Source organism: Lissotriton vulgaris, chromosome 1_2 (genome assembly GCF_964263255.1).
Source record: "Lissotriton vulgaris chromosome 1_2, aLisVul1.2, whole genome shotgun sequence".
Lineage (NCBI taxonomy): Eukaryota > Metazoa > Chordata > Amphibia > Caudata > Salamandridae > Lissotriton > Lissotriton vulgaris.
In genome coordinates this window covers 188,931,907-188,943,754 of record NC_141686.1, presented here as the reverse complement: position 1 = coordinate 188,943,754, position 11,848 = coordinate 188,931,907, and the positions used below count along the sequence as shown (strand labels likewise).

At 44.9% G+C, this 11,848-nt stretch overlaps 1 protein-coding gene across 1 annotated transcript in view; it reads left to right on the top strand.

Annotated features, from left to right (window-relative positions):
• The first annotated feature begins 2,968 nt into the window (after positions 1-2,968).
• LOC147734876 (alpha-N-acetylgalactosamine-specific lectin-like) overlaps positions 2,969-11,848 on the top strand; it is a 124,130-nt gene continuing 115,250 nt past the window's right edge. The window contains exon 1 of the mRNA XM_086952519.1: positions 2,969-3,055. The gene's annotated coding sequence lies outside the window, so the exon portion shown is untranslated. The remainder of the gene's footprint in view (positions 3,056-11,848) is intronic.

Here is an 11,848-nt window from a genome sequence, read left to right as displayed (position 1 = left end):
GCTCTGCAACCACATTGAAAAGTTTAATCTCCGTGATCTTTACCAGTCAGGTTTCAGAGCAGGTCACAGTACTGAAACTGTCTGAAACTGAAACATTGTTGATGATGCCTTGAGGGGAAACAACACTTACAATGCAACTTTTACAACGCACTACCTTTACAATGAAACTTTTACAACGCAACATCCATTACAACGCATGCCATTACAACGCAACCATTACAACGTATGTCGCTACAATGCATACCACTACAACGCATGTCATTACAACGCAGTCATTAGAACGCATACCATTACAACGCATACCTACACTATCCAACACTTACCCTACTGTTGCACCCCCTGGAGTTAGAATAGTAATTTTTACCCCTACACTATCCAATACTTACCCTACTGTTGCACCCCCTGGAGTTAGAATAGTAATTTCTACCCCTACACTATCCAACACTTACCCTACAGTTGTACCCCCCTGGAGTTAGAATAGTAATTTTTACCCCTACACTATCCAATACTTACCATACATGCAATGTAATGGTAAGCGCTGTAATGGTATGCGTTGTAAATGTAGTATGCGTTGTAGTGGAATGCGTTGTAAAGGTAGTTTCAAAGAATTCGTTGTAATGGCATGCGTTGTAATGGAATGCGTTGTAATGGATGTTGCGGTGTAAAAAAGGCGTTGTAAAGGTATGCGTTGTAAAAGTATGCGTTGTAACGACATACATCCTGCCTTGAGATCTCTTGACCAGAATGTTCCCTGTCAACTGATCCTTCATGATCTGTCTTCAGCGTTTGACACAATCAACCATGAAAACCTGGTTGATCTGCTTCTAAAAAGAATGGGGCTATCTGGCCCTGTCTTAAATTTCTTGCCTCTTTCCTACGAACCAGAATGCAAAGAATCAAAGTTAACTACTCCCTTGCAACCAGCACCCCTATCTCTATTGGAGTGCCTCAAGGCTCCACACTCTCCCCCACGCGTTTCAACCTTTTTATGGAACCACTATCTGAAATTCTGAACCACTCTAACATTCAACACCATTTGTCTGCCGATGACACTCAACTGTATTTGAAAATTTCCTCGCCAGATGACATAAAATCTCTAAACTGTGTGCTACAAATAATTCAACGATGGTTGACTCATAATCATCTTTTGCTAAACACTCTTCAGACAGAATTCCTCGTTTGCCCCTCGCAACCACTCAGCGCCCGCTCAAGACTGGTTCAAACAACTTACAGCCTTCAACTGCATCCTTCATGTTGTTGACCCTGCGACATCCTTCGGCATAACTCATGGACAAATACCTGAATATGCAAGATCACTTCAGTGCAACTACAAGGGGAGCCAATCATCAGCCAACATATTAAGGAAAGTCAAGCCATTCTTGCTCTCTGATGACATTCAGTGTGCAGTCCAATCCCTAGTTATCTCACACTTGGAGTAGGGAATGGTGACCCTGGCTGGGTTACCTAAAGCTACTTTGGAACCTCTAAGGACCACTCTGAACTTTGTGGCCAGACTCATCACTGGTTCCAGGAAACATGACCATATAACATCTGACCTAACTCAACTTAACTGATTGTCTAGCAAAGCAAGGATCAGTTTCAAGATTGCTTGCTTGACGCACAAATCTATTCAGTACAATACCCCGACTACCCGGCAAAAAATCTTGAACTATCAGGTTTGAATCGGACCCTAAGAGCTCCAACTCCCTATAGCCCCAAATTTACCCCAAAAACCCCAAAATTAAAAAAAAATTACAGCCGCACATTCCCTAGTTTTGCACCAAGAATTTAGAATGCTCTTTCTCCGGAGATCAAATCTAACCCCTCTACCTCCTCATTCAAAAAAGCAAGTCAAGGGTGACCATCTACAGCAATAGGCCTGAAGCCAGCTTCACTAACTTTTATTTCCTGTTGACATTCTTTTATACCTAAGTTTTCATCTTTGTCTCTCCATGTGCTCTTTAGACTTGCTGCTCTTCTGGTTATTTACACATCACAAAAGATGGGTTGTTACATTTGTTCAATGTTTTATTTTGTGTCTTCCAGGTGCTCCATATAACCTGCTGCTTTTCCTCATACCTCACATGTCCCACGAGATATATTGTTGCGTGTTCTTGTTCTTTAAGTTCCCTGGTGTTGCACTCATGTTTTTTACGTCCCCTCGCTTCCCTATCTTTGTACAGCGCTCTGATACACGTACGGATCATGTTTGCGGTTTATAAAACGTTTCAAATAAAATAAATACATTGTCTTTTATCCACTATAGGAAAACCAGGCTCTGAGGTTAAACACAGCTGGGAGCTTTGTTCACATTAGCCGCAGCAAGCCAAGTGTTTGGTTTGACATAAGGAAATGAAAGGAGTTTAGCTGAAGCAGGTGCCAGGGCTTGGGCCAGAGTGTGACCTTTTTAAACAGTGGGTAGTGGCACAGGATACCAGTAGTCAAATGCAGGAAATATCACTTCTAAAAGAAATTGCATTTAATGATGGTTGTCTATAAAAACCTTGCTCTGTCTTAGAGTAGCTCGAACATCCATTCTCACAGTCAGTCCCAAGCCAATGCTTCTTTTTGTACATACGTCAATGCCTACATAACTGTTTCATTGTGAGACACATCAAGGAAGTGTCAATTTGGGAAAATCTTAATTGAAAATTCTCTTCAACATGGAGAAAGCTTACAGTCTTCACAAGAGGGAGTAAGGACGAGAAGGGGCATCTGAACGGTCACAGTTTACGTTCTAAAGAATGGAAGGCATTTTATAATCCAGGAAATGCAAAACAAAAGTCACTTAAACCTCCATCTGCAGTTAATAAGCTGTGGAACCCGCCTTCGCTCATCTGACTGCAATTATGCGGCACACCTGTCACTGTTTATTCAAAATGAACAGTGATTGCATTTATGTTCTGGTTAAGGAGCAGGGATTGAGCAATTCATGAAGGAGGAAGTAAATCTAGGTTGTGCCCAGGAGTGCAAATATAAGAGGGCAGTGAGAGCTCTGAGGCCAAAAGGTTGCTGAGCTCTTCTGAAGTCTGCACTACACAGGCAGCTCTGTGAGGTAAGTCTGTTGTGTTTGTGGGGGTGTAGCCATCAGGCTATGTGTCTGCATGTATGACTTGTAAACAGACTCAGCGCTAACAACCATTTCACAAAACCCATTCTTTTTTTACTCTGAGTGCCACACAACTGCTTGTTGTGTCTTGTCGAGGTGCATTTGTCCAGGCCTTCCACTCTGCTTCAGTAAGGAGGCTCCATCATTGAAAGGAACGGGACGTTGAAATTGCCATGTATCTACGCAAACCTTAGCAAATGCTCACCAGTGTTTCAGGAATGGCCTCCTTTGGAAGACAAAAAAGACTGTAATATTTGATTGCAAAAAGGATTTTTGGGAAATAAATCGATGTTTACTGAAGGGATGAGGAGAGATGGAGGAGGAGAGATGAGTGAGAGATCAGTGCTGAGGGATGAGGCGTAAGGAGTGAGGGATGAAGAATGAGGAGTGATGCGTGAGGGATCAGTGCTGGGGGATGAGGCATGAGGAAAGAGGCATAAGGACTCGGGGATGGGAAATGAGGAGTGATGAGCGAGGGCTCAGTGCTGAGGGATGAGACAAAAGGACTTAGCAATGTTGGATAAGGAGTGATGAGCGAGGTCTCAGGGCTTAGGGATGAGGCAAAAGGACTTAGCAATGATGGATAAGGAGTGATGAGAGAGGGTTCGGGGCTGGAGAATGTGGCACGAGGAATGATGATTAAGGAGTCAGGGATGAGAAATGATGGATGAGCAGTTAGGAATGGGGGGTGAGGAAAGAGGAGTGACTGATGATAATGTTGATGATTTAAAATGGGTGCGTGTCAGACTCTACGACAGCGCATTGTACACCACTCTCTCCAAGCTCATCACCATTGAATCAACTCAGGATTGGTTTAGGAAGCCACATTAACATAGATGCCGGCCCTGAATAGCTGTTTTAATTGAAAGAGCCTGCCCGCCATAACCTAAGTCCTGTGAGGGACAGCTGCAGCGCGTGGTCCACCTTCACTAGCTTTTGGTTTACCAGGTGGGTTACAAACCAATGAATTGTAGTTCTTCTGAATCCCAGGAGATCTTTCAGGGTGAGGATGTTCAGTTGACGGTATCAAAAGCCGCTGAGAGATTAAGCAGAATAAGAAGACACGAGTTACCATTATCCATTATTCGAAGGACAACATTAGGTATTTGGAGAATGGACAAGGATACCACCAAATAAGAAAGATAAAGGTTTTAGAGCCTAACTATACCTTAGTAAAGTAGTCCTGCTCGTTTTACACTTCTCACAGTTATACATTTCAATCTCTTTCCCAAGGTGGTAGATTAGAATTTAGAATGGTTTCCAGAAGTGCTCATGGAAATCAGCAACACTCATAGCTTTATAGGAGTATTCTTGAATCCCTCTTTGAATTCTAAAAGGTCATAATGTGCTCGAAGACAAGCTCAAGCCTAGAGGAGTCCATTTCAGATTGTTGTCAAAGAACAAGCAGAGATTTGATTTCTACGCTGAAGCCCTGTTTCTAGATGTGAGCCCTCCTTCCACTCAGAGCATCAATCATATGGTGTGCTAGATGCATATCTCAGCGTGTACATACACTGTAATGTCCTCAGTCTTCGGGGACCACTTTTCATGCTCCTAACATTAAAATCCCAACCTACCCACCATCTCCATAGGTCCAACCAGCTAAGCCCTAACCAACACTGAGGGCCAGAATCGTTATTGTTAAGTACAATGCAGCACGGTAACCAACGTTGGTGCTATGCGTGGATCAAGAGGGCGGAGCAGCGCAGAGCCATATTTATTAAGAACATTACCTACTGCTATTATATCCTGTGGTGGCGACTATAAAGGCACCCTTGAGCCATGCACACCCTTTCAATCATGGTGCAGAGGTGTACATCTGCTCTCCAGCATAGGATCTGTAGAGGCAGCTTACCCTTCCAGTACAACATCCTATGCAGAGACACATTCTGAAACATTCCACACATTTTATGTGTGGTGTGCAGTGCAACACAACTGCAATGTGTGGAATATTTCACAAAATGACAACATTTCTCCTGGTTAGCTCCTGCTTCAAGAAGGCATTCGTTTATGGCACAAACACCTGGGCTGACTAACTTTGCAGAACAAGGTTCTGTAAAAAGGTACGCGGACTCTTCATATCCACCCAAGTACTGCCCAAAAAAATCCATTAGGCTGAAAAGAGGTGCAAAGTGCTGTTTGTGCTGAGAAAAGGGACCTTTCAATTGAAGAGTACCTTTAGCACTGGAAAGTAAATGCCCTTCCATGAGTTTGCTTTGCTTTTTGTCCAGTGCTTAATTTGTAAATGACTGAGTGCGGGTGCCGAAAGCTCCACTCAGAAGACCGCAGCTGATGTAACTAGATGTCGGCACGAGATCCAAGCTGTGTAGCCTTTAATTCACCTCCGCCCTCTTTAATCCAGTACCGGACCCTCCCTGACAGTTTATCCCACTCTTGCAATTACCTGCTTTCTCCATTTGTGATGCTTTGTCCGTCTTTCTCCACCTCCTCCTTTCTGCTATGTGTGTTTTCATTCTTGCTATCAGTAAAAATCTGATTCAGTGAAATAAGTGCTCATCCCCAAACATAAATGCACTTGCCACCCACCGTCTGCCACCAGTTCAAATTAAGCACTGTTTGCGTCACTTTTCAAGACAGTGAAATTGAGTTCTGGGTTTTAAACTCCCTTCTGAAGCATTCTCAAAGTAGCCTAGATCCAGAATTAATGATCCTCACGCTTCATGGACATCACTTGGGAAACATGTAAAGTCCAATAGCAGGCAACGCAAGCTCTGGCAGCCCAGCTCACGCCAAAGTCTATGTGATGCATTTAGCTAATGTATGTGCTTTCTAACAACATATAAAACCAGCTAGAGGCATTTTAAGAAGGGCCCAGGGTACCAGCCTTTCAGGGGGTTCCCTGATAGAGCCAGCTCTGTTCTGCAGAGAGTCTTGCCCTGGTGACCTTGAATAATTCTTAAACAGATTGTTTCAAATTCTGTTTCCCTTTCATTTATCTTTATTGTGTACGATGTGTGAATCTATTACAGGCATTTTCCAGAGAATAGGGATTCTCCTGGATAGCCTTATTGGTTATGCAGTTGTGGTGGGTGGATTAGCAGCCTTTTGAAGGGCTGTCTAGGTTGTATATGTACACAGAATGTAAATGCTTCAAGGACCCCTATAAGTAGGTGTAATATTGGCATTTCTCACTCACCGAGTGCCCCATCATGCATAGATTCTGTTAGACCTGACCCCCTTAGGGTGGTCTCCCCCCACCCAACGTTTTCCCTGCCTCCCTCTATTTTTCTGATCTTGTTTTTGCTGGTATAAGGACTCTTACCACTTTGCCACGGGAAACAACACTTACAACGCAACTTTTACAACGCACTACCTTTAAAATGAAACTTTTACAACACAACACCCATTACAACGCATGCCATTACAACGCAACCATTACAACGCATGTCACTACAACGCATACCACTACAACGCATGTCATTACAACGCAGTCATTACAACGCATACCATTACAACGCATACCTACACTATCCAACACTTACCCTACTGTTGCACCCCCTGGAGTTAGAATATTAAATTTTACCCCTGCACTATCCAATACTTACCCTACTGTTGCACCCCCTGGAGTTAGAATAGTAATTTTTTACCCTACACTATCCAACACTTACCCTACTGTTGCACCCCCCTGGAGTTAGAATAGTAATTTTACCCCTACACTATCCAATACTTACCATACATGCAATGTAATGGTACGCGTTGTAATGGTATGCATTGTAAATGTAGTATGCTTTGTAGTGGAATGCGTTGTAAAGGTAGTTTCAAAGAATTTGTTGTAATGGCATGCGTTGTAATGGAATGCGTTGTAATGGATGTTGCGTGTAAAAATGTGTTGTAAAGGTATGCGTTGTAAAAGTATGCGTTGAATCGACATACATCCCTTTGCCACGGCTAACCAATATTAAAGTGCTTGTGCTCGCTCCACTAAATGTAGTAATATTGGTTCATCCCTTATTGACATATTTAATTTACCTATAAGGCTCTAGTAATTTGGTACCTGTTGTACCCAGGACCAGTAAATTGAATGCTATTAGTGGGCCTACAAGTAAGTATCCCTTTAACCACACCTCAGGCCTGCCTTAGCAGAGCCTGTGTATGCCTTTTACACTGCCATGTCGACCTGGCAAAACAACCCTTTTGCCAGGACCTAGCCATCCCTTTTTATACATATAAGTCACCTCAGTGGTAGGCCCTGGATACCACAAATGGCAGGATGCAATGTATTTAAAGGCAGGACATGTACTTTTAAGTTGTACATGTCTTGGTAGAGAGAACCCCGCAAAATCGTTTTTCTCCATTTTATAAGTGTGATTTCCAATTGGGAAGAGATACGACCCCCAAGTCTGGTGTCTCTGGATTCACAAAGCTACCTTGTGAGAAGTTGGCCTGGTATATGCTGTCCACTAATCAAAGTGGGCACCTTGCACCAGTCCAAACAACCCTTCTTGATGATTAGGTCAAAGACAACCTTTAAAGAAAGTGGTAGCTGTGGAGAGAAGCCTTCAGGCTAAGTCTCGAAGGAATGTAAAGCAGCTTGTTTTACCAGATTAGAACCTCCTGAATAACCAAATGAAAGGAGAACCACACAAGAAATATATAAAATATATGTATTTATTACTAAACACTCTCTTCGAACCTCTTTATGAGATTAGAGCACAAAGCACACAATATTAAATCACCAGAACAACAGCACAATACACAGTGGGTTCCAGGGGGAGACCAAACCATATAAGAAAGTGGTATAACAACCACTACTTAACTAGACTGAGTGCCTAGAGCACATAGAATCTCTGGGACCCCAAGGAACCACCCAAGCTAGTGACATAGGGGACCGACAGAGGACGGGTGCAGTGTGAGAACAAAGGAGCGAGCTCTGTAAAACTCTATGGGAAAGTAGCGGTTGGAAAATTAATGATTAAGGACACTTCGGAGAGGACTTCAAGCAAAACCTTTGGAACATAGAAGGTTCTAAGGACAGCACCCTTGGGAATACCATAGTACCCGTGTTATCTATCCCAGGGGAGCCAGGTGCATAGGTGTCAATGGATGTCGGAAATCTTCGTCGTTTTCAATGGCTTGACTCAAAGAAGTGCTGCTGCCGGGAAGATGAAAAATGTCCGGTGGAATCCAAGCCTAGATCTGAGGTGAGAAGAACCTGAAAGCAGAGGGGACAGAGTCTGGGTCACTTCAGGGGGACCAGGGGCTCAGTAGACAAATGCCCACCGCTGTCGGGTGCTTCAGGTGAGATGACGGGGAGCTTGACTCTGCAGCCACGGGGACCAAGAGACGTTGACGACAACCAAAGTCTGAAGGTGAGCCGTCCCATGAAGGATGTCGAGTGCTGAGGGGTCAGTGTCCAGATTTAATACCAACAAGCATTGGCAAATGCAACCCACGCAGGAAGAGGAAAGTCGGCCCTGTGTGGACCAGCAAGGTCCAGGGGACTCTCCAAGCTACGGTGAGTCAGGGCCATCTGGAGCAACCAGGAAAGCCCAAGAGAAGTCAAAGTTACCTTCGCAGAGACCCACAGGCCAAACGAACCAGGGATCGCAACAGTACCTCAAGCTAAATCACAAAATACCATCCCACGGAACACTTGTGGAGTGTATGCCGGAAATCCTCAGTGCAATTACTGCTCTGGGTCAGGACTACACATAGCCCAAAGCACAGCCCCAGGGACTGCCAAAAAGCATATGATGCTGCAAAGGGACACTGTGCACAGGGATTCGGGTTGCACGGTCTCAGAATTGCTGAGAGGGCAGATCAACCCCAGAGATGCACAGGAACCTACATCTTGTGTTTCAGAAATCTTTGAAGTCCTCAGGAGCTTGGGAGATGGAAACTGGTCTAGAGCACATAGAATCTCTGGGACCCCAAGGAACCACCCAAGCTAGTGACATAGGGGACCGACAGAGGACGGGTGCAGTGTGAGAACAAAGGAGCGAGCTCTGTAAAACTCTATGGGAAAGTAGCGGTTGGAAAATTAATGATTAAGGACACTTCGGTGAGGACTTCAAGCAAAACCTTTGGAACATAGAAGGTTCTAAGGCCAGCACCCTTGGGAATACCATAGTACCCGTGTTATCTATCCCAGGGGAGCCGGGTGCATAGGTGTCAATGGATGTCGGAAACCTTTGTCGTTTTCAATGGCTTGACTCAAAGAAGTGCTGCTGCCGGGAAGATGAAAAATGTCTGGTGGAATCCAAGCCTGGATCTGAGGTGAGAAGAACCTGAAAGCAGAGGAGACAGAGTCTGGGTCACTTCAGGGGGACCAGGGGCTCAGTAGACAAATGCCCACTACTGTCGGGTGCTTCAGGTGAGATGACGGGGAGCTTAACTCTGCAGCCACGGGGACCAAGAGACGTTGACGACAACCAAAGTCTGAAGGTGAGCCGTCCCATGAAGGATGTCGAGTGCTGAGGGGTCAGTGTCCAGATTTAATACCAACAAGCATTGGCAAATGCAACCCATGCAGGAAGAGGAAAGTCGGCCCTGTGCGGACCAGCAAGGTCCAGGGGACTCTCCAAGCTACGGGGAGTCAGGGCCATCTGGAGCAACCAGGAAAGCCCAAGAGAAGTCAAAGTTACCTTCGCAGAGACGCACAGGCCAACGAACCAGGGATCGCAACAGTACCTCAAGCTAAATCACAAAATACCATCCCACGGAACACTTGTGGAGTGTATGCCGGAAATCCTCAGTGCAATTACTGCTCTGGGTCAGGACTACACATAGCCCAAAGCACAGCCCCAGGGACTGCCAAAAAGCATATGATGCTGCAAAAGGACACTGTGCACAGGGATTCGGGTTGCACGGTCTCAGAATTGCTGAGAGGGCAGATCAACCCCAGAGATGCACAGGAACCTACATCTTGTGTTTCAGAAATCTTTGAAGTCCTCAGGAGCTTGGGAGATGGAAACTGGCCAGATGCAATAAAGGTGCCTGCAGCGCAGGGGAGTAACTCCTTCACTCCAAGGGAGATTCTTCAGTCATCCAGCGTAGTGTAGATCGTCAAGTACTTGGTTTCTGCTTGCAGAGTTTAGTCCAGGTAAAATCTAAAATCCTGTAATCAGGGTTCCTTTTTTATATCCAAGGAAGGGGTGGGACAAACTCTGGGGACCCACCTGTGGGAGGTCAGGACAGAGGGATGGTTACACACAAGTCCTTTTCCAGTTTCGCACCAGAGCAGGAGCAATTGGCTCCTGCAACGGGTTTGAACTGGGCTATGCACAGGGACACCAAATGTGCCCCCAGGGGAGACGTCAAACAGTCTCAGAGTGCAACCACCCAGCCCCAATACACTAAATCCTGTCTGGGAGGTGGTCACAGCAAAAAGGAAACCTATTGTCAAGACTTCCCCTGCTCGAGCTTGCCTCAGCAGCAGGAAGCTAGACTCGTTTCTGTGGCTGGCAGCATACATTTTGTGATGCCGAGGTCGAGAAAGCTAGCACCAGATGTGCCGGTGTGTCCCATATGTCCCTTTAGGAGGGTAGAATCATACATCCCTTGCCAGTTACTGGCGGGGAGGTATGATTCCAAGGTGTTTGACACCAAACACAACATGTTTCCAAGCAACCGTTTAAATGTTAGCATTTACCGCGAGGTTATATTGCACTTAAATATACCTGGTTGGCTGCATCACAAACAACCACAGAAAATAGTTTCCGAAGGCTGCAGAGTAGCTCTGCTCATGTAGGAGCACCCTCGCACATAAAACCTAGCACCCTGCCTTCAGGATTGATGAGGCCTGCCTTAGGGCAGTGATATTGGAAAGATATAGTGAACCTATATCTAAGGAAGGGGAACATGCACCACCTTACACGGGCTGCAGTAGCAAACCTGTGGTGTGAGTTTGAATGGTCTTTCAGGGGTGGCACAATACATGCTGCAGCCCAAGTGCCTCTGGGGTACCTATGCCCTAGGTACATAGTGTGCCATATATAAAAGGGACTGATAAGGGTACCCCAGTATCCAATCTGGAGTGTACCTAAAGTACATGCAATCAATTTAGAGGAGAAAGCAGCTTGACTTGGGTCCTGGAAAGCAGGATCCCAGTCAGTCTAAGTCGAAAACAGTAAAACATCAGCAAAAAGTGGGGGTAACTATAAGAAGCAGATCCTACTCCCCTACATACCTTAACTCCTCTTATATCACCACTTCAAGTTACCACACCTTTTCTACCACCACTTCAAGTTACCACACCTATTCTACTACCATTCAAGCTACCATATCTCCTCTTCCACAACCTCTGACAATTGTTCTTTCGATCCATATTTTCGTTCAGCACTTAGACTGCAGTCTCTTTCCACACCTCTCATGTCTTGATTTCTTTGTCTGCCATCTTTCCTATAGTTTTCTTCAGACTGATCCCAGACTGTTTCTTTTATGAACCATTTGCTGGAAGCTGGCTAAAATGAGCTTTTCCCACAGAATTGTTTTCAGCCCAAAAAAGGCCAACTGAACCTTTCCTGCTCCAAATATCACAGCTCACACGTATAGGCCTTTTCTTTTTCTTCCCTATAGGCTGATTCTGTTGATCAGGTAAACAATGACCATGCACAGACGTATGCTAAGGTAGTGCAGACATTTAAAAGATATTTTTTGTTTTCTAACCCCCAGATGCATCAATCCCATATTCTGCGAATTTTAAATTGCGAAAAATACCGAATCGCAATTTAGAATTCGCAGAATGGGATGCATCAAGAAAAGCAAGTACAAAAAGCG